The 25196-nt window shown below is 31.6% G+C and overlaps 1 protein-coding gene and 1 non-coding gene across 17 annotated transcripts in view; one reads left to right on the forward strand and one right to left on the reverse strand.

Moving 5' to 3' along the window:
- The window catches only part of LOC118204330 (uncharacterized), a 1054928-nt gene that overhangs the window by 420554 nt on the left and 609178 nt on the right, over positions 1-25196 (reverse strand). The window lies entirely within an intron of this gene.
- TRNAS-CGA (transfer RNA serine (anticodon CGA)) lies at positions 20372-20444 on the forward strand. The gene has a single exon. It is a non-coding gene; the product is annotated as a tRNA-Ser (tRNA).

The following is a 25196-nucleotide window of genomic DNA, read 5'->3' on the forward strand; positions in this document are numbered from 1 at the left end:
ACACGGAACTCTTAATAGCCAAATTCAACAATATTTTCTTTTCTTTTATTTTGTAGTGTGTTTACAAATCTGATGGAAATCGCTTAGGAATAGACAGTAAAAAGTGATCTTGAATTAGCAGATTTTATTCTCTAATATGTTTTCAATTTTACACGAGAAGTGGAACATTTTACATCTAAGTTATTAAAGAAAAACGAATCGTTTGCTAATTTGAACTTTTGCTCTTCCAAAGTGTAGAAGAAAGATATATTTAATATTAAGAAAGCTGTCCGATTGAGAAGTTTTGTAATTGAAAGCCCATGACTAAAATCAAAATTTAAGGAAGTACAATGTGAACTTTGAACAAGACACAGTATACAATGTAGGTATGTTATGTGTATTATGTAATACTCGAAATCTTGGTTTCAGCTGCTTTCCTAGCGCTTTTATCAAAAAGATGGGCATTAATGTGGTATCCTTAATGTAGTAACCAATTTGCATTTTTCGTTATATCGCAAAAGAAATAACATTGTGCATGTATGTAATATATCGCGCAGCTTTGCGTATTCATCGCAAACTCAAATTTCTGAACATATCCGACTATATCACTTTTAAAAGCGGGTAACAGTTAATTCGCACAGTGACTGGAAACTAGCTCATGCATGTTATTTTCTAGATTTAAATAGTTTATATTCAAATTCTATAAGTAATTTATATTATGTATAAGGCTCGAAAATAAATTTCTGGTGCTTTCATAAAACATAATATTTTAATTGGGTTATTTCGTTATAGCTATTTGCCCTTCTAGATAATCGTACTGAGCGTTCTAGATAATCATAATAAAAATGCAAGTGGGCATGCATATGATGACGATTGCACCGTATTAAATAACTTAAATTCACGCATTTAGAGCTCTCGGTAATAAAATTAAATTTATGCACTTGGATGCTTAAATTAGATCATCAAACGCATTGCAGACAGAGAGAAAATATCAAGCATTGATCCTTTCCTTTCAGCATAATTAGAAACTTTACCATAGAAACAATAGTTTATTTAATAAGCTTGCGGGTGATTTTATAAAACTCAATTTACATTTCCAAAACATTTCTAGAATTTGTGTACTCTAATCGAAGCAAGCGTGTTTATGTTCATTATTTTAAACCGGTAGAAACTTTTTAAGAAGATGAAATTCAAACAAACATTCTTCCATTCCTAGAAGCACAAGGGAATATTATTACTTTTCTGGACGCATATTCGTTGGAGTCGATTGCATTACGGAAAATTTCAAGACTGCATTTGATTTTAAAAAGTGTCTGAAATAAATAAATAAATTGACCTATGGAATTGTGTGAGAATCAAATGAGAATTCTCGATTAAAGAAGAAAGCATCATGAGTAGTTTGATCATTAACATGTTTAAATTTAATGTGGCATTACATGTTTAAGTAGCTTATTATTCCAATACATCTGCATTCAGATTTCATAGAGATGCGATTAATAAATACCACTTTCAGGAAAGGAACGCTAAACGTAATACTACAGTTTTACGCAAAATAAACCCTTTATTCACAAAAAGCAACAAAACTAGGTTGAGTAGCTTATCCTTGACTATGGTGTTATTTATCTAAATTTATGTAAATAATACAATGAGAAACACATAGAAGTCAATACCCCTGTTCATGAATGCTTCCGTAAATTCTGTTCATACAAGTAGGGACAATTTATTTTTAATCATTTAAAGTATAATATAAATTTTACTACTAGATCTAAAGAAACTTTTACCAATTTATTTGCGAAAAGGTAAAATATGGGGATTTTATAAAATTCCATGTATATCAGAATGCTCTGCGAGTCTCGAATAAACCCACGAATTTCGTATTTTCCCGCTTTTTTTAATTTCTGTTATAATTATTAAATGATTTGCATATTTAAATAATCTTCGTACACTTTCCATAAAACTTCCGCAGAATTACGCTATTTTCGAAATCCGAATTTAATTCTCTAAAATTCTGTTAGATTTCTGAAAATCGGGAAAAAATGCTTTTCAATGTACATCCTCCTTTTGAACATCCTTATTGAACATCCTCCTTTTCTAAAAACGTGCTACTTAATAAACAAAATCTGCATGTGTGTATTTACAGAACAGTATCTAAATAATTGCAAGTCTTAATCTGCCCCTAATATATCAGAATAAGTCTTCGGAGGTTTTCACGGAATCATCAGTGTAGACAATTCTAGTCTCCTAAAGGTTTCTCGAATTTTCATTATTCACTTCGTGAAATCCCTTGGTTGCTCCCGCGATAAAAATTCTTGTCCTAATTATGAGCAATTAAACATTTTTATGAATATTATAATTGAAAGAAAGAACAACATATCAACACTAAGCGGTATTTAATACTTTGATATTTAGATCAAACTGCCTATAAAATTGGTCTTCGTTAAATAACCAAAGCGTACGTTGTTCTCCCTAGGATTATGTAATATGTTTGAAAGTATGTTTAATTCCTAACTACTTTGGCCTTTTTTCAATACGGAATTTTTCAGTAGGATTCGAGATTAGGTCTCCACGCGTGCTTTTTACTACGGTGTCAACAAACATTTCTTTTACCTAATTTCATTATATTCATAATATCCCTGTTGTATTACAGCGAATAGAAAAATTGTACTTTCTTAGTCTCTATTGAATTGCAAACTTTTGTAGCAATTGTATAGACACTGTAATTATTATTTGCATTACAAACATCCAAACGACTGAGGAAAGATACGTAAATAAAATACTCAATTTTAAATGGTTTTGATCTCAGAGCACTTCGACTATTGCCAATTTCGATTTAGCTGAAAAATTCGAGTCCGCTTTGTTCAAATATCCATCATATGTCAAAAACGGAATTCATCACAACAAATGTTAACAATTAATATATCGAATATCATCATCTAATTAAAAAAGAGTTGTCTTAAATAATTATTCTTTGAATTATTATTAATTTAACAGAAATTAAATTAATAATAATTCAAAGATTATTCTTATTAATTTAACAGAAGTTATTCTTATTAATTTAACAGAAGTTTGAAGTAAAACTATTTGTTTCTCAATAATAACCAAACGTTATTTCCTTAATAAATGAATTCATTTCAACTCTTTTTTTTTTTTTTTTTGTCTTGATAAAGGGCTTTAAAAAAAATTAGAAACAGCGTTTCTCGGCAAATCATTTCGCAGAACAGAAGTTTAAATTAGTAACATTAGAACAGAAGTTTTAATTCCAAGTAATATTTCTCACAGACTAGTCAATTCGACTATCATGAACATTAAAAAGGAAATAGATCTGTTCTCAACTTTATGATGACTATATTTTTACGTAAAAGTATGACATATTTTTATGATAATGGATTATTTTTATTTCAACATTACACAACTCAACGAAAAATTATAATTACTAGCGGGCAAGCCCGGGCCCAAACAAAATTTGTAAGTGCTATCTACACTTGAAAAAATGCATAAAAACATTACAGTAAGAATAAAATCAGTTCATTTTCTCCAACCAACAATCAGTTCGTAAATAATTTTTTGTTACTAAACCAGGAAACAAAACCTTTTGACTCTTCAATTTAATACATATGACTTGTGATTTAAATTTAATGTAATAGGACACCTTTTATTTTCAATATCAATAAAAGAATTAACGTGGCAATAACATACCTTATCAATTATTCTAACCTGAAACAAGAAAGAAAGTGTTGAGGACAGTAGCTATTTATTTAAAATGCTGACATTAACGAAACATTTTCGGTATATAGTGATGTCTCAGGCAATCGTGCGCTTTCTTCAACGTCAGAATATAACCGTATATTCTAATAACACGTTCAATATCTCGCAATGCTAACTTTATTTCATATTTTGTAAAACGTACAAATTTTTTATTAAGAAACTCTCTGATGTGAAAGCAAGTAGTGGCAACACTTTCCGAAATAAAGCATTTTTATCATGAAGATCAGCATTTTAACCTCTATTTGTATCTCCAGCGAGAGCGACTGTTGCCACTCAGAAAAATGAGTATGAAAAGTAGCGTTTTCATAGTTTTTAGTTAATGTCTCAGCTTATTAACGTAGTATACGAAATTAGGAATGGTCGAAACGGCTTTACACGAAATTTTTGGAACTCAGGTTTACATCTCTCGAAACTCAATTCCCCGTCGTTCCCGAAGAGTTGATGGTACAATTAAGCAAACAGGCGCGCACAGATTTTAATAGTATAGATTACAGAGTTTTGCTCCAAAGGCCATCATTTGACTCATCTTTTTTTTTCTGAATGTCATTTGCAATGTAGGTAGATATTTCCAGAAGTTCTATAAACTTATTCTATTCTATTATTGCTTTAATTCAAAAACTCATTTCTTCTAATTAATAGAAGAAATATAAACCTCAAATAAGGTAATGCAGAGATTAATTTCGTTATTTTAAAGCAAATTGTATTTGTAAGATTAGCGTAGTTTAGTGTAGTTCAGGACTACATTACAGAATTGCGGAAGGTTATATATTCCAAGTTTACCAATCATATACCAAGATTTAAAAAACAAAATCTGCTTAGCAGTTAGTAACAGCTAACATAGAAAAACGTGTTCATAAAACATCGTGAATGTTAACTGTGTTGAAACCAAGATCACAAAGATTGCCAACGCATCTTCTATGCAAGCTTTAGCAAGTGGCATGTACTAAGAATATTCTTTGCGAAGAGAAGCTAGAATTACAAATCACACAAAACTAGCTTCTGCCTTAGAATACTAAAACTGGAGAACTAATTTTAGAATAACTATAGCAATAAAACATAACAAAATAGAATCAATAAATATTACTTCAACTGATGGTTTATGATGTAACTACAAAAAACTAAAATGTTACTAGAAATTGTACAAAGAAAAATATTATTTTAAAAGAACTGATATTACGTGGCGTCGAATGAGCAATGCTATCTCATATATATTAATAAATTATATACTCGCGCAAATAGAAAATACTCTTATTATCATTAACGCTTTGCATGATATTCTTTTAATTACAAGATAAATATTGCATGATATTCTTTTAATTTGCATGATATTCTTTTAAGTATATTAGATATAATATTCTTTTAATTATAAATAGGTATATTTAAATATAAGTAATCAAGCTGTCACTTATATTTAAATATACCTATTTACACCAAAAATTTTGTCTTGTGTTAGAAAGTTGGACTTAAAATTACTGAATATTTGGGATAAAAATATTATTTTTTAAACTTACCATCTTGGATGTTTTTTATATTTTGAGAAGAGCAAATGGATTTTACGCATTTTTATATCCGAAAGTTTCTAAAACCTTGAACCGCTGCATGGCAACGCAATCAAGTCAAGTTTAACTACTCTTGTGAAGTATTTATGTGGTCGTGAACGTACTTGGCTATAAAACTCCCCAAAAGAATTTTTATTTCTTGAAATCTAAGTGGCATGCCCGACTATTTGAAAGTTAAATGACGCTGAAGAAGAGAATTTTGCGATTAAAGTTCGATGTCTAAATAAAAATTTTCAAACAACCGTCTGCTAGACCATGTAAAGCATATAAATGCATTTGAGAGCAATTTTGTGTTTTCCAAAGTTCATAAAGCACAGAAATTTGGAGGCATTTCAAATTCGGAATTTTACATCAACATCTTCCAAAGCGGAAAACATTTTGATAAAATATTATTCTTAAAAAGTATAGTAATTTAAAATTAAAATTATAGATTGAAAATCACTAAATAAAGTTATACTCTGAACTATTTTAAAAAGCAAGCTTCCATTCTATCTTGTCTTAGATTTAATAAAACTCTTCGGAAACTTAATATCGTCATCAATTAATAATAAAAAGCAAAAAAGTAATAAAAATATTTTTAGGTAAACATGCAATGATCATTCTAAGGTACATAATACATGGTGTAAAAGTAGCTTTTATTACATGTATGATGATGTTTTAAATGTCTGTAAATTTATTATTCAGAAATACATAAGGTATCTGCACATTTTTAGAACTGTTAATTAACGCTTAAAATGTAAAGAGTATTTTTATAAACATTCGATCTGATAGCCGTTTTCTGGACTATGTATCTGCGTTGTCGTTTAAATGATATAAGAGCTCTTTGTAAAATGTTCAGAGGAACTGAATTCCATTCTTTTTCCACTACTTTCCAAAATTCATCAATTGTGGTGGGTTTGCGCTTAGAAAGAGCTATTTTCAAGAAACCAAAAGCACAACAGTCCATAGATGAAACTTCAGACTTCACAAAAATACGTTGAAAATGTATATATATACATAATACCTGCATCAGTCTTCATTTGTTCAAGGAATGCAGTCATACCTTTCGAGGTATGACTTGTTTTGTCTTGACTGATTTTCACTCTCTGAAAGTCATTGGAGTAAAGAATGATAATTTCTTCTGTAAATACTGATAATACATTGAGTTAATTTTTAACAATTTTTTATCATCTTTCTGATTTTTAATTTCCTCTTGTAAGATAATACTGCAATAATCATAAATTTACTTACTTTGGATTGGCGGAACCGGGTTTATAATTTTTTTTTTTATTTTCGATAATTAATAACTTTTTTATTGTAGTCATTCAGGTAAACGCATGCTTCATCAAGGGTCCTAATGTTTTTCCATTTATCTCCTGCTGTATTTTCATACAGGGTTCTACAAATTGTTCTGTGTTGATATACTTACCTCGGGAAAATCTGGTGAACATAATGTTTTTTAGCGTTTTTAAGTTGTAAATCTTGGTTTATTATTATATTATTACTTTTGCTACAGATGTATTAAGGCTTTGCAACTGATTTCTGTATCGGCGTAGTTTCTCTTGTTACTAATGATTCAAGTTTAGAAACATTTCGGGTATCCGTTTGAAGATTTCATTCTATGTAGAAGTAATGATTAACGTTTTTGTTTTGTTTCCTGTTAATAATTTTGCTTATTTTGCAATTAGAAATTTTAATACGATGCATTTTACAACGTTACTGTATTAAGGAATTGAAATATTTCTTTCGGAAAGTGCAAAAACATATCGTTCAATTCTTAGCTTGTTTAAATGTGACATTTTGAAAGAAGAATAAATATAAAAGGTAGACTATATTTCTCATTTCAAATAAGCTGCGCCCAGAATTTCGTATTCTAAAGCATTTGCTTTTTTAATCTTTATCCAAATATTTCTAAAAATGTTTAAACACCCTCTGTTACTAATTAGGCATATCACAGTTGTTGCTCATTAAAAATATTAAAAATTAGAATATAAATTGTTAAGAAACATCTAGTTCGTTTAAATATAAAGTTCCTGGTGCGCAATTAAATGTGTATAACAGTTCGACGTTTTATAAATTACATAACTATTATTAAAATACATTTCAAATATAAATTACTCAAGGACATGTTCATTGCTTTAAAATGCTCAGTTTGTTAAGCAATGCAGTTTTAATTAAAAATTAATATCTTTTACCGAAGGAAAAAGCGAAACCTCAGAGAATGAGAATTTCCTAAACCACGTAAAGGATAAATGCTCCGGCAAGGCAACGTAACGCGAAGTAAAAATATAATATACTAGATATTGCTAAGATCAAAGCAAGCGTTTTATAGTATATGTAGTGTTATAAATTATCAATTTCAGAATTTCGCGAGTTTAGTAGAAAGAAGCAAATGCTATTTTTAAAAGGCTATTTTAATAATATTTCATGTGATATTACAGTAGATTGATTATTTACTACTAATATTTTTATTAATATTTCTCTGAATTACCAGCAATCTGGTCGAAAGTAAAATTAAAGGGAATCAAAAATAAAGTTAATGGAGGGATTTTAAAGTTGTTACAAATTTTGATAGAATTTAGATTTAAGGATAAGATATTACTAATTTAATAGCCGATAACAAAATTATAAGTTTTTTATTCAAAATTTAATTATTAGACAAAATTTAAATCTGGAAAAGGAAGAAGAAAACATTTATTAAATGACAACATATTTATATTTAATTAAAACAGAAAGATATTAATACATTTTTCCAGTTATTATAACAATTTTCAATTTAAAATATATAATTTAAATGTGTTAATAAATTCAAATCATCAACCCACTCAATAACATAAAACTTCATCGTTTAATCATAATTCAATCGAAACTCTCCGGCTATGCAACATTCCACTTTTATTTGTTTTTCTCGATTTGAATAAAAAAGTGTGTAACTACTCGCCGAATCGGGATAGTGGTTAGCGACGCTGAATGCCGCCTCGAAGTACCCCCGCAGAAGGAATGTAGTGTATGTGCGGCATGGCGCAGTCTAAATACGCGACGAGCCGAAAATCCTTTCGAGAAGTTGATGTTGGGGAAAGAGGAGTGGGACACTCTCGAACCCACATAACCCACCACCCGGGACGCTCTCCTTTAAAAACTGGAGGTGGGAGGGAGCAAAGTCATACTATCACGTATATGGTGCTGAGTGGAAAACTCTTGCCAACGATAGGCGTAGAATTTTGTGGGCGTGGTCTGATATCAGAGACTCTGATCTCCGTCGATCGGGTAAGATAAGCCACAAACAAACAAAAAAAGTGTAAATAAAATGCAATCATATAAACATGCTTGTTTAATTAGAATATACAGAATAAATTAAAATATTTTGATGCAGGTTCAGGCTTTTCTTTAATCATTTAATAGTTTTAGACTGAAGTCGTTATCATTTTTTAAAAAAAGAACCTATCGCATCATCTCTGGCAGCGACAAATGAATAAATGCTTGATTTTACAAATGCATTTATTTTTGAATTCATCATTTGAGATTTTGATTTTATTCCTATTTTTGCATTTATTTATTCTTATTATTTATTATTCCCTCCCTTCCCTAATTTTATCCACCTTTGTTTTATTCTGTATGATGAAGATTTATCTTTTTAGATTTATCGCTTGCATTTCTGATAACATTATGCTTGTTTTCAGTTTTTCATATTTTCAAGCCTTTTGGATTTTTCTACTTTTAATATTCCTAGTAGGAGCGGATTTTAGAGCTAATGGAAGCATTTTTTTTTCAACTTTTCACTTTTACTATGATTTATGCTTCCATATATTATATTACACTCTAATTACTATAACAGATAATTACGCTAGCTGAATACAAAATGCAACGTTTTCTCAGACGTTGGGAATAACATCAATCAACGGCAGAACTGTTTTCTACAGGGCATCATTATGTAAGCAATAATGCAGGAAATGTTCGAAAGTTTTATTACCATATACCGTTTACCGATGCTTCGTTCTTATGATGTAATTTAATGAGCTTTTTGGTTGTGACTGCCAGTCTGCAGTGAAACATATTTTACAGACAAGGACTAAGGGAAAAGTAACTACATTCTTCAAAGATCCCGAAATTATTTTCTCTTTTATCTATTTCCCAGAAAACCTAATATTTTAAAATATATTATTGTGTTACTTTAGAATTTTTCCTTCTCCCAATTTTATTACAGCAACTGTATTCCGTTGATCGTGAAGCTAAAAATTTAGAAAACGCCCATTAATCGAAATTCCAGGTACTGAAATTTATTGGTAGTGGCTAGTAACAGCTTTAATTAGTTATTACTTAAATATATAAAGAGATATAAAAATACTTCGAATGTGTTTGTTCACATTACTTTCTACTAGCAGTCTTACACATTTCGTCTCTTACATAGTCTGTATGTTTGTATTTATAAATACTCAGATATACACAGATAATAATTATACTTATTGTATAGTGTTTTTGTTATTTTAATTATTTTAACTCGATTGCTTTATGATTATGCCACGTTTCAATATGGCTAAACACCTTATAGACATAGCTGTAACACCATGCTCATTTTTAACATTTCATTCTCTGACCTTTTCAAAGCAACAATATTAAACCTGAGATATTTATTACACACATTTTATTTATACCTCTGTGATATTTGAAGTAATGGCCCTTTTTCCTTTATCCTCTATATCGCGCAATTCATATGTAAACACCGACATCCAATAATAATCTAATCCAGTCACTAAAAATGTAAGTTCGCTTTTTCTTAGGTTGAGAGCTGTGTACTCTAACAATGAAATATGAAAGTACTTCTTCAAATTGCGGAAAGGCATATCATTTCACCAGAAAAAGCATCGGCCACTTCCTTTCGTGCACGTAGTTAAATTAACCTCCTAGCCGAAACTAAATACTTCCAAAAGCTGTTTATGGTAGTCTCTGTATCTGACCTGTAGCTAATTGCACACCATCACCAATTTGCTTATTTGAACAGGTCATGTGAGATTTTCCCGAATTTTATGCGGCTCGACGAAGATAGCTTTGCGAAACAGCCACGTTAATGGACACGGAAATGGTAATTAGTCGTTCCTAAGTGGGAGTATAGAAATGTGTTTTTTTACTCTCCTCCCAGCTCCACTCAGACCGCAGTAGTTCCAGTTGCTAAGTAAGCTGATTCGGCGCTGTTTCCGCTTGTTCGGCAAAGCGTTATTTCCGACTCTTGAATCTTTTTGGTGCAGCAGAGAGTGCACGGTGAATTTGCTGATACAGATTTAAGAACCACAGAGTGATAATAATAATAAAAGGTAAAAAGATAAAACTAAATGTCACTAAGAGAGAAATTTACTTGAAGAGATACGTTAATTGCATAAATAATGAGTGAAAGGTAAAACAGCAATTTTTATCAAAGAAAAGTGGTAGTTGTTGAGATTGCTGAGATTTAATACGAAATCAATAGATGCCGATTTAACGTTTGGACATTTTTGTAATTTGTTTCTCTTTTTGAATAAAAATGGCAACAGAAGGGATCAAAGAAACTAATATCGGCTTTTTCTGTAAGTCGTTATGTAACAACACGATGGTAGATGTTACAAAGAACAACGTTATATAAATACGTAAATAAAACAGAATGCAGAAGTAAATTCAAAAATAAAAAATGTGCACTTGCACTCTGAAATATGCGAGTCAATTTGAAGATCCACTTTTTTTCTTAATGAAATGTAAGAAAATCTTAAAGTTTTACGTGTGAAGGATATGTCTCGGTAAATATTCTTAGAAGACATGACTCCACTTAGCTAAAACATAACTTTACTAACACAACAGGAAACTTCTACACGAATATTTACAACATGACGTCATCTGGAGGCGCGCGCAGCCGAACATAAGACTGCCACAAAGTCGTACAAATATTTCCGCATCGGAGAAAAGGGCACGAAAAATCAAAGGCATTCATTTACTCTGTTAAGGTATTCTTCATAAATTGTCTTATATACTAATGCAAAGTGTGCTATGTTACATACATGTACCAGTTGGAAAAGGATTAATATAAATTGCAACAATATTGAATTTATTGAACAAAAATCTTCCTTCCAAATGTTAATTTCAGCATAAATTTTAATCGATTATAAAAGTTTCATACACATGCGTTATTTATAATGGAGACTTATTTTTAATTTAGAATAAGTGAGTTATTTACATAATAGCAGGTAAAAATTTATAACAGGGAAAAATGCTTTAGGCGTTTGACCATCAAGAAAAGTCTTGTTGTAATACTAACTTTATATGACACCAAACTATCGTAATATTTTAATATTAATGTACTACTTTATGTCTTTGGCAAATCATGAACCAAGAGTGATCTAAAAAACAGAAAATGTAAAAAAATGTAATGAAATTAATTTTCGTAATTCATTAAATTTACACAAACAGATTCCTTTAAAAATAAAATGTACGAATTAATTTATCTACGCTTTGTAAAATTATATGTGGGCCCTCAAACTTTTATCGCTGTTATAAAGAAAAGTAAATACTGAATTTAAAGTTATGTAGTGTACTGAAATTAATACTGAAGTAACATAACACTGCAAGACAACTTTCAGTTTTATCTGTTCTTGGCTCACAAATGACAGAATACATAAAACCGATTTTCATATTTAGCTTTACATATTTACATATAATTTATGTGAGTGTATAAAAATATTTTTTAAATATTTTTTTTTTGCCCGCAATAAATAAAATTCATAAGTTCGTTTTTCCTGTTATAAAATAATATTTTATTTGTGAGCAGTATAACAGCTTAGTCATATTAAAAGTTAATTAAGCAGCACTTCTGTGCGTTCTATTTTAATATATGTTACTTTATACTATAAATCAGATCAATTAACTGCGTTATGATGGCAAAATCTCTATCTTTAAATTTTATGTGCACTAATATAATTTCATGTGCATAAAATCTAATGGTAATTATAAAATTTTGAAGTTCTATATTTATTGCAATTCTCTTTGTACACTTCGTTTTTAATTTTAATTGAAACGTAATATTTTTAAACAGGTATAAACCTTTCATTACTTTATCATTTCCCTATATATACATCTTTCCATCATAAAGGGGACGCAAAAATTAACAACGCATGTTTCCAAAAATAGATTATTTTAAGCACTTCTTAAAATAGCATTTTTTAAATGCCCTGTATTTTTTGTTATTCAATATTAAAACTCAAAAATAATTTATTTAGGAAAGAATCTGAAAATTTCGAAACACATTACAAGAAAACTGTACACTTTTCTTACAGTTTTTAGTTTTGTCGCCATCTTATATCTATTATTTTGGAATTTTTGTTTTTGCTCTTCAGCAATATTATAGAATTAAAACAGTAAATGGGTTTACAGTGTTTTTCATATAAAATATTATATCACGACCTTGTCGGAACTTCCAAAATTTACGGCTTTCTTATATTTCTCATTTTGAAATTTATAGTTTTTTTTTTTTTTTTTTTTTTTTTTTTTTCAGTATTTCAGCAGTAAAGCAGGGAATTAGTGTGCATATTTTTGCATACTGAAATCTGTTTTACAGACTCTGTTTTAATGAACAGAAATTGGGAAATATGGAAATGACATTTTATTTGTCATCTGCTCTTTTACAGTTCTTAGAACGTTTCAAAAACCAAGTAGTAGGCATTAGAAATTTAATAACTATTAAAATTAAAAAATTCAAATAAAATAGTTGAAATATTTTACTTAAAAGCTTTCATATTGTGAAATGATCTTAAGTATTATTCTTTAATAACTCAGTTGACCACCAGCGGTCGAATGATAAATCGCTGAAAACTGGTAGTTCAGTTCGAGGTTCGAATCCCGCGAAAGGGCTGGGCGTCTTCGTGGTTTTCCGCGTGTGTAACTTGTATACGAGCCAGTTCCTCTTAGCCAGTTTCTCTCCACAGAGGCATCCCTCTCCTTAGGCAGATAACACTTAAGGCTTTGCTGTATTCACATCAACCCCCCAAAAAACAAATTAATCACCCAGCTCTTATACTGAACGCACGAATCTTCCCAATAATTCCGAAGTCTAAACATCAGCTATATTATGTTTCTTGGCGACATTAGTTGGAAAACGAAGGGCTAGCGACGAACATTAATTCCTCGCTGTTGTTTTAGGCGGTTTTCTTTTGCTTTTGTTAATGAAAATGCAATACCAATGTCGCGTGAGAATAAGAGAAATACACTGGTGTGAAAAAATTAAGGACGAGACGGTTTTTTCAATATAACTTTGTACAAAAGCTTTCCAAATCAACACATTTAATACCGTAAGATCCCCAATACGTAACGACATGAGTAATGTAAGCAACACTTACTAAAAGAGAAATCAGAGGGATAAAAAGAAGCTTTATTGAAAAAGTAGCATGGAGCGCAATGCGACTGAAGGCCGAAACATCCCTGTGATGGGTGTCCAGCAAGAAACATCCGGTCTTTGATAGAGGATATGATCTCCCCTGACTGCTTGGCAGGTTTCACAGCGTCTGCTCATGCTGAGAATGAGGGTGTCAATGAGTTGTTGATGCATTGCTGCCCATTCGTCTTGCAGCGCCAATCGAAGCTCCGGAATCGTTACTGGTGGTAAGGTACGAGCTGCCAAGCGTCTGCCTCGAAATTTCCATACATGCTCGATGGGATTGAGATCCGGAGATCGTGCCGGCCTATCCATACGTTCAAGATCCTCACTCTCTACGAGCTGTTCGGCAGCTACTGTGCGATGACATGGTGCATTGTCGTCCATGAAAAGGAACTGCGGACTCATAGCGCCTCTAAAAAGACGCACATATGGAAGAAGAATCTCGTTACAATAACGGGTCCCGTTGACTGAACCTGCGTCGAAGATGTGAAGGTGTGTACGACTACCAAGCATGATGCCTCCCCAAAGGAGAACACCGCCACTTCCATACCTGTCCCTTTCAATGATGTTCGAGGGTTGATTGCGGCTCCCCGCTCTCTCCAGATGAGTATGCGATGAGAATCGCTACTCAGACTGAATCTACTCTCATCTGTAAAGAGTACTCGTCCCCATTCATTGTCTCTCCGATTCCGATGTTCTCGGCACCACAGAGAAGGCCTTCTCCGATGGGCAGGCGTTAGAGGTACACACCGTACAGGGCGTCGTGCAAACAAACCACCACCGTGCAGTCTTCTGGCCACGGTAAAACGCGATATCGGTCGTCCAGTCGCCTGTGTCGTGTGTCTAGCGATTTCTCCCGCTGTCTGCCGCCTGTTTCTTCTGGCCTGTAGGGCAATATACCAGTCATCTGCGGGTTTGGTTCCTCGTGGACGACCACTACTAAACCCCCAGATAGCTGTTCCTGTAGTTTGAAATTGTCTCCAAAGTCGTGAAACGATGCTGTGAGCAATTCCGAACTCTGCAGCCACACTTGTCACGCTGCGGCCTTCCTCCAACTTCCCAATGATTCGACCTCGGGTAAAAGCATCCAGATGTCGTCTAACAGATTGATTATTCGCCATTTCTCGCTGAGGCAGCAACTCGGTATGATTTTAACTGCTATACGGCGTGCAATCTCTTTGCCAGAAATACTGATCTTACACCGACAACATGCTTTATACTACTCAGACACTCCCCATTACGTCTACCTGCATATCTGCGCCTGTGCTACCGTACATCACCTTACTTAATCGCCTGATTGGTCTTTCTGTCCGCTCTGCCTCTTCGTTCAGCTGATATGATAATTTTTCGACTTCGTCCTTAATTTTTGCACACCAGTGTATTGTAATCACGAAAAATTCTGGGTATCATATTTCAACGAAATATCCATTTTGACCGCTATTGAATGCAATTTAATAATGTTTTTGCGTGACATCAGGACATAAGGACAGAATAAATGACTCTTTTTCTCCAAACGAGTTATAAAACTGATTTAAAATGGATTCAGAAGACAATTTTTCGCATCGTCTGTACGTACGTATGTATGTATGCATCTCGCATAACTGAAAAAGAGTAACCTCAGAACGTTGAAAATATGTATATAGGGCCTCTATAATATGTAGTTGTGCACCTCTCTTTTTGCTTGCAATCGGCGGCACCAAAGATATATATACACCCACTGTGTTACTCAGCTCAGTGAGCTCAGTTTTTTTTATTCTTATATGTTGGTAAATTACGCAGTTTTTGTTTTAAAAATGATTGAATTATGTTGGTGCTATCTTCCGGTTAAGGTTTTTATAGCTTTAGTTAATCTGCATGCAATTATTGTAGAATTATCAACAATTTAAAAGTTAGTGCAGCTAAGGCTAATTTTTGTTTACCATAGCAGACTTATTTGTTTACATTTGAAACTTAGCAGAATATTCAATTTCTGCACCTTCTGTGCCTTTTTGCCAAGAGATACCAAAATTAAACTTGCATTTTTGTGCACCAAAAAATCTGCCTCGTTGCCTGCTTGCTTGTTTGTGCGTAGTAACTCAGATTTTAATTGTAAAAATTATTTTCACTGTATTTGGCGTTTTATTATTATATATATATATATATATATATTTCAATTTTCAAAATTAAACTTGCATTTTTGTGCACCAAAAAATCTGCCTTGTTGCCTGCTTGCTTGTTTGTGCGTAGTAACTCAGATTTTAATTGTAAAAATTATTTTCACTGTATTTGGCGTTTTATTATTTTATATATATATATGTATATTTCAATTTTTATGAAGATATTTTGAGGTTTTATGTATTTCTGCTTTGCCGCAGATTGAAAACAGAATTAAATGAATTATAAATATATCTCTAATGAGATTCGAGGAAATAAATTTAATTGAAATGAAGCAAAAAGTGCGTATAAATGAAGTACAAAGTACGTATAAGGAAGTCATGTGGTGTACACATCATATTTTATTTTAGCAGATTGCAGCAGCGCAACATAAAGTATTCTTCCAAGTAATATCTGTTGGACTGTCATTATTCTAAAATGATAAGCGAAAGCTGTGATTAAACAAATGTTAATTACTAGTGTACTTACCCAAATATAAGACTACTCCCTCGCTCCCAAATGTTTTAAGCTAGAAACACGGAGCTGTCTTTGATTCAAGTATTAAGTAAAATAAAAATTGCTTTTTTTCCAAGTTTCATAATACATTACATGTTACAATCCCTCATATATAAATGTTACTCCCACATGTTCACATAAAAAAGAGGAATCATCTTCCAAAATCCCCTCTTAACGATTATGTTGATGGTGACTGTTAATGACGCCGACACTATATAACAATTCCTCTGACCAAATAGAGTAAACTTAGCTTGCAGTTTTATGTAAACATTAAAATGTGTGTTAGGAAATATACCAATGTATACCAACAAATTAACTGCTTTACTGCCGTGCGAGCGATCTTTTAAGGCAGTGACTTCGGCCACATTTATTCTTTTTTGTACTTTTATAGTTTGTATTTACCTTGTCAATGGAAATAAAAAACAAATTTTGATGTTACCTAAGATATATCTGTATTTTAATTTTAGATTAATGTATTTTAGCATTAACATTAAAAGACAGATATTAATCAGCTGCCGTACGTCATAACTCACCGCAATACATTTTAGTATGATGTATGAATATCACGTTGCATAAGAGGAAACCCATTAGTTTTGTCTGTTTACGCAGCAAGTCTTTGGAAGACATTTTAAGGGCCACTGAACTACATATGACAGATATTTCAAGCAGCTAGGCTCAGTCAGTCATCAGACGCAAATCTAGCGCTGTCTTAAATTGATCTTAAATCGTAGAGACATTAGGCTATTTCGAAGCAAGAGACAAGAAAGATAAGCAATGCTCTCGCCGGGACTCGAACTTTGGGCTCTCGATCACGCTCCGAATGTGCTGATAATTACACCACGAAGGCATGCTACTAAGGCGGGAGAAATACCTTATAAAATTTGCAAAGAAGGGTATTTCTGATAAAATAGGAAAACTTACTTTTGCGAGTTTCTAAAACTAATCTAACGTAGCCGAATAATTTAGTTTAGTTATTCCTAAAATAGAGTAAATAAAAGTTTAATTAAGATATTTAATTAATTGCACAGAAGTGGACCTCGGTAAATTTTCAATGTACATTTACAGACGCAAGATAAGATATGTTTGTGATAAACGTTGCGAGAAGGTTTCGCTAGTCTAGTCTTTACACAACACGTCTTTTATGTAATATAATTAGTGAAAACATAGGCACGATAACAAAATAAAATAAAAATCGAAAATAATAGTTAAATATTAAATTACTCAATAAGTAAAAGGTAAGATAAAATTAAAATCAGCAATGATTGAAATGATTAACTGACTTCAAAACAAACTAATTACTAAACAACTAATCAACTTTACCTCACTAGTTATTTACAGTAACTGCTTTTAGGCTCGCATAGAAAAATAATAAATACGTTCATTATAATAAAACATAGTGGATTAAAGGACTCGCATGTGCAAACAGAACAAATCTATTTAAGAAATATAAAACAATTCCAATTTCCTTATAAATAAGACACAATTAGACTCGAGATCAAGTGAAATAAAAGCAAAAGAAAATAACCCACCCCAGGCAGAATTGTTTACGTTTCCCAGAAGGTTCCACTGCATCAATATGACGAAACTAATCGCAACTTCAAATATGGCTTATTTAGCTCGCAACTGGCAAAATGATTCAGAGCACAGGAAGCGAGTAGTCTTATGCCAGTAATGAAATTACCTCAATATTTTTCTTACGACCATATTTCGAAAAACTGAAATAATTGTAAAACTGAAATTCCAATGAGTGAAAATTAGTTTTGCATAAATTCTTCAGGGGACCAAATATATTCGAAAAAAAATCTGTCAAGATAAGGGGTTTCCTTTATTTATTTACCTTTACCTAACTATAAAAATATAAATTAAGAACATTATAAACACAGCAAATTTTTATAATAAATCATTTCTAGAAAAACTACATTTGTTGTCCGAAAAAATACATTTTAATACTTATCACTCAGAATAAGAAGTTCCTCGCAGTTAAGAAAAATGTAAGCGCATTTATATATTTATCCGTTTCGCTTTTGTCATATTGCATTTCGTTATATTATGCTTTTGTTATTAACTATTCATTTACTTATTTTTAATTCATTCATTGTAAAAATTTAGTGATATTATTTATATAATGACCACTTCCAGACACGAAAGATAAGAAAGTTAATTAGCAGAGCATCAGAGTTAACTGCATTAGATTTTTGTGTTTTTTTGTGTTTTTTGTGTTAGACATTACTAAGAAAATCCTGCTAAATTTATCAGACTGGTATTAAGAGATTTTAAAACCTGAGACTAATTTCGAAAGTGCACCACATAAATAAATTGTATCACTTTCACATTAATATTTAATTTATTATGATCCTAGAGGAAGTACCCGATGCCAATTAAGTTAGATTGAAACTAATGTATCTAACAACAGAGAGAACACAATAAGGATGCAAAAAATACGATTCATAGTCATACATTTTCATTCTGATGCAACATGGAACCAAATACAAAATTTCGATAGAAAAATAAACTAATTCTCTCTCATTATATCAGCTACACTGCCAGCAGTTTTCAATGATTTTCGTCTTTCTGATCAAATGGTCGTAGAAGCTCAAGTTCCGTCCAATATTTCACCCATATTCAATTTTAGTCGTATAAATTTTGCAAAGTATTTATCATAATTGATCAGAAACCAATAACGCGAACAAACAAACAAACACACAAACAGACATTCTTCTTTATACGTATAGATTTTGTTAAATTTACAAATTTTTGATTAAAATCTGTACGGTTTGAAAGCGAGCAGTAGCAACACTTTTCCAAATAAAACATTTTTATTTCGAAAGCGTGAGACTGTTGCCACTCGGAAAAATGAGTGCGAAAATGAATGTTTTCGGAGTTTGTAATTAATCCCTCGGCTGATTAAAGTCGTACGCCGTAGAAATGGCTTTCCACAAATTTTTGGAATCGGGAATAATGTATTTAATGCTAGGCAATGCTATTTTTTGTTTCATTGTAAACTTATAAAAACTTAGAAATTTTTTATTAACATACTCTACGATAGCATACGAAAGCGAGCAGTAGCAACACTTCTCGAAATAAAGCAGTATTTATCTCCAGCGTGCGACACTGTTGCCACTCCGAAAAATGAGGGGGGAAAATTAGAGTTTTCAGAGTTTTTAATTAATATCTCTGATTTTAGGTACATTTTTTTTTTTTTTTTTTTTTTTTTTTTTTTTTTTTTTTTTTGAAAAAGTGGACGCCGACCTTTTCTAGGACCCAGAAAAGAAACGTAGAAAGTTTGGTGACGATAGCTATAGTAGTGACTGAGTTAAAAAACGCAGACATTTTTCTTTATATATGAAGATTACAATTTAGCTAATCTCTCATTTTTATTATCTGATCCTGTTTCACCTCAACTTCGGCATGGTTATGGCATTCATTGTATTATTGGTTGAAGTAGCGCACGCTCTTATACATTCAGTCTACTTCTCCAGGAATAAAAACGTAAAAGTGTTTGGACATTTCAGTCCCTAAAACAGTAGACAGAGTAAACCAACGAAGAGGAGAATCATTTTGGTGATCGAAAACCGGAAAGTTTATTTCTATTACGAAAAACTGCCAAAAATAATTTTTAATATTATATCAAAAAAGCTGTATTTGCATGGAAATGAAAATTAATATCGCATTGCAAATAGAGTTCAGCAATATTTAATGTGCTTATATAAAATATTTAAGCATCCCATCATTTTTCTTCTGAAAGCGTATATATACAAAATGAAAATGCATCTGCAAAAGCCTGCTAAATTAGGCTGTTTCCCATGAATAGCATTCGAAGACTTTCGGTCATTAGTAATATTTAAGAGGAAATTGGTTGGTATTTGTGCCCTCGCAGTTGCAACGTCTCGCACGAAAATATTAGGCAGTTAGAACGCCTAGCAGCCGAAAATTGAGCTCGGGAAAATCAGTCTTGACTCACCGATAACTGGTTAACCGAAGCAGAAATAGCCTTTTTTATCTTTTCGTATTCCTGTATTATAAGGTATTTCTTTTGTCTTCTTAGCATGCCTTCGTGGTGTAGTGGTCAGCACGCTCGACGCGAATTCGAGAGGCCGGTGGTTCGAGTCCCGGCGAAGGCATTGTTCATTTTTTACCTTTCCTGCTTGCAAAATTCTTAATGCCTCTACAATATGAGCACAAAACTGCAAATATTATCGCGAAGAGAGTACTTAATAAATATCATTTCTCTTTAAGGAATGTATTTATTTTATCGGAATTTCGAAATCTTTTAATCAAATTCTTTTAATTTGTATTATTTTTTATAGTTTTTATGCAATTTTCATTCAGATAAAAGATGTTATTACGTAAAAAGTACTTCAGCAAAAATATGCAATAGATAAAGTTTAGTAATCAGTATTTTTTAATGAATTACATAAAATAGAAAGAAAAAGAAATACAGCAATTTTGTCACCGAAAGAATATCAACGCAAATCTCAAACAAGAACTGAAAGAATATAAAAATACTCAATTTACAGGAGAAATCTAATTATTATGCCGTATGGCAGGGATTACGTCGTCTTCCGAAATGGAACGCGCAGAGAGAAAACATGAATACACATTTATCATTAGCCTTTCGTTTGATTGATGGAATTATTTATTTCCTCCGAGAAAAATTTTCAGCGTCATAATACAGGAAAAACAATTAATGGGTATTTCGCGCAGAGAAATGTTATTCAAGAAATAATTGATTATAGCCATGTTGCCATGCATAAATTCCCGTGAAATTATATTCGTTTTTGTACATTGGAAATAATATTTTTTTCCTTTATTATTATTCAGTTTTCTTCATTTTTATTCCTTCGCAATCTGATACAGACGTGAAACTAATGAAGGAAAATTCGAAAATTATAAGTTATTGAACTGATAGAAGATGTATAAAAAATTGTACAATAAAGCATTCAAAGGTTGTATGCTTTAGAAGAAATGTGTAGGAAGGTTCGTTGGAAATGCATCTCGGAGGATTTTGTAATATAATTCATGATAAAAACAATCCCGATAGCCATAATACGTTTAATGTCGAGATCTTATGTATGGACGCATGCATATTTTCAATGACCATGTACTAGAAAAATTTCCATGCAATAATTTCTTTCATAGGACGAAATGCAGGATGAAATTAATTATGTTCACAAGTCTCCCGACCTTCATGAAAAAGGTAACTAAACAAAATTTTGCAATTTTTCTATTTTACAAACACCGTAAAAGATATAGATAGAAAGTATAACATTCAAAATATAAAGCAGCTATTTAGAGAAAACACATATAACTTCATTCTAAGGTAAAATGCGCTAAATATATTCATTGATGATCAAGAAGATACTAATATATAATTTATATATTTTCAAGGTAAACTAATACTGCCATTAGACATAGCCTGGTGATCTAGTCCCTAAAACCTATATCATATAAACTTAATTAATAAAAAATGGTTTTCATAATTTAAGGAATAATCCGGAAAATAATATATATATATATATATATATTTTTTTTTTTGATAAAACGAAATTGGTGCACAGAAGTTGAAACCTTAAAGGTATGTTGAGGAAATTTGAAGAGAATACTATTTATGTTATGAGTACAGAACTGCATAAATATATTGTATGATATAAACAGTTTCACTAAGTTCCCCGAACATGCTAAAAAAATGTGTCCTACATCAGTGGTCTCAAATCCATATTGCATGCGGGCAGGATGGATGATCTGAAAGCAGATGACGGGCCAGAACATTTTTTGACAAAATTTTATCCAAAAACAAATATAAATTTTAAATTCAACTTAATGTTTCTAAATCCAATTTAAATTTATTTTTCTAAATATTTATCCATTTAAAAATCATTTAAAAATTCCATTTTAAATTTAACATTCTAAGTATTTATCAAAACATACATAAACATCAATAATGATTACGCAAAGAAAAAATTCAAAGTTATTTTCTGTGTGAAGTCTAAAGGCTGATACCTGCAAGACATTTCTGCTGGTTACACTCTGCAATTCAAATTAATTGAAGTTAGATATTACAGTCAAATTTGAATTTAGTTTAGGAAATTCTAGTATATTGGATAAACCACCAAATAACTTACTTGTAACCTTAAACGGAAAACATGGAATTTTAGAATACAGAAGCTCTCCCAGCTGTCAACTGGCAAACTAAATTTACTGACTATAACAACGTGGCAAATTTTCTCTCTATAGCATTTTCACGAGGCCTGGCGTACAAGCTTACTGTGACAAAGGCACAGCCCCGACCTGTCATTTTACCAATGTTCCTTCAACAGCGATCAAGCACATAAGCTCAGTTCATATCTATACGCCTCTAAAACTACCAGAACTGTATTTGAAACAAGTAAATAATAAAATGTATTCGTATGCCGCGCGTTTGAGACCACCGTATTCTATAATAATCAAATTATTTTCTGGAGTGTAATCATTATATACAGCAGGATCTGTAGCAACACTTCATACTTTTTACAGTGATGCCAGTTCATTCAATAGTGACAAGCGAACATTATTAGCTTAACATATAAGCTTTCTGCTGATATTAACGGGCAATTTGGGGATATAGTAACACATCTTTATAGAACATAACATATATATTCAGTCTGATTTAAATCGAGAAATCAAGTAGGTCAGTTTTGCACTACAGTGGCTATATCGTAAAGGTATATTCCAGTAAAATCAGTATGGACAAGAGCTATCACATTATAGTACGAAAGCTTGGCCTATTTGGCACGCATAATATCGTCGGAAATAGTTCAGTAAGACTTTCACTGTGTTGGATGCCCGAGTCATGAAGACATATGCTTATCTGCTTAAAGAATGCCACTCGACACATTTACTCTATATCGCAAAGATTTCTTTAGAATATGTATCACTGTTAATTTTCTCCAGACTTGGGCCATACCAAGTTATATAATAAGGCTTTCTAACTGATACCTAGACTCATATCTTAGAAATAGGAACATCTTTTAGTCTTTGCTCCATTTCATAACTAAATACTAAATTTAATCGTTTTGTCGCTAATAGTTACGTGATTACACTAGACAAATTACAGGATACAAGGTACCGCCCATTGCTATGCAAAGTCTTAATACTACAAAAAAGCTGCAACAGTATTTACAGCAACTGTACGAGACAGAATCACAGTCAAGCCCGAGAACACGTTGTGCTACAACTCGAAATTAGTCGCATAGTTCAGTCTCATAGAGAGAGGTTTTAGTTCGTTTGATTGAATTTTCACGACAACGGAGGTATGTTTAGAAACTAATTTCATAACTCAAGAACATATGAAAGTTAACCTTCAGTCATCGTGCCACGTCTGGATGGCTTTGCTGTACCTCGTGTCAGCCAGTGGCACTCTATGGGAATTTATTTAAATTATGCATCAAACTACTTCTCGCAACATGGATATTTCGAATTTGTTTTAAATACACATTTTAGAGCATTTATATTATTTGAAGAACAGGAAATAACAACCCAATTCTAAACACTTGCTTTTTATGCTGTAATCGAGTGATATATTAATGTCATAATGTCACATTCTATTACAGAATACGTGATCAAAATTGATCAAACTTAGACTAATATTTCATATAATGAACTTTCATAATTCTTTAAAGATTTGTATGACCAAAACTGAAGCACCATAGATTAATTTTCGTATGATGTACTAATGCAGCATTATTTTATAAATAAGCATTATTAAAATAATGGAAAGCAGTATAATATGCTTAAGACATGTAATTAATTCTGAAACAAATGGGAAAAAAGAATAAATTATTGAAGCACTCATTTAAGAATATTACTTTATACAAAACATTAACAGTTTATCCTTTAATATTTAGTCAGAAAATAATACGTGTTGGAGGTTCAGCGTGAATTAAACCTACGCTCACTGGAAACAAGGTTACGTAGTACAATGCAAGCACTACAAAGGACACAAGATTTTGGCTTTCATAATAATAAGAAGCAGAACGTTATGCTATGCAACAGTTAAAATTTATATACTTTCATAATTGAGGAAATATTACTTAAAATAGAGAAATATTTGAATACTTTGTCTCAGTCTTAGAGTTTGGAAATTGATCAAAGTTTTACAGGAATTTAAAAATTCAGTTTGGCAAACTTGAAATATCTAACAAGAATTTAAAAAATTAGTTTTACAAAATTAAAAACGTGAATCCAATTTCAATCACTTAACAAATTCATATTATCAGTATATTTTTAGGGTTTTACTGTAGCTACAATCTTTAGCCAAAGTCTTGCAGACCCGATTAGACTGATAGCGAGTTATTCTAAATCTCAAAGACTGAAGAATGTTAAAATATTTTTTTGTTTAAGTCTTATTTGAATAAATATGCACAGCTTGTGCTACAGACGAGCTTTCGCTACTTGCGAGTAATTAAATTAACAAAACAGAAAGTTCAATTTAAACGCAAGCTTAGTCTATTTTATGTTAAGTCTCCAACAATGCAATGTTCAGTCGGAGACTAAACATAAAATAGACTAATCAAGCTGCTCAGATATTCAACGCCGCATATTTTTAGCCTTCGGCTAGCAAGACGCTAAATCCGAAATAAAACTTAGGCAGTGCTAACGATAGTAAGTAACAGCAAGACACAGTTTCCAGAACATATAAACACTCAATCCCCTCAGCTTAAATACACAGAAACCTAATTTGCATTCTTAAGAGAACTACAGAAAGTATAATTTATAAAAAAACTTTAAATCATAATAACTGAATAATTAACATAAATACCATACACATGCACTACTTTCATTAAAAGATATCTGGAATAATTCATTTAAAATATGCATGGGCAACAAATTGTTCC

Source organism: Stegodyphus dumicola, chromosome 4, assembly GCF_044657685.1.
Source record: "Stegodyphus dumicola isolate Sdum_Otavi_A_Nest chromosome 4, ASM4465768v1".
NCBI lineage: Eukaryota > Metazoa > Arthropoda > Arachnida > Araneae > Eresidae > Stegodyphus > Stegodyphus dumicola.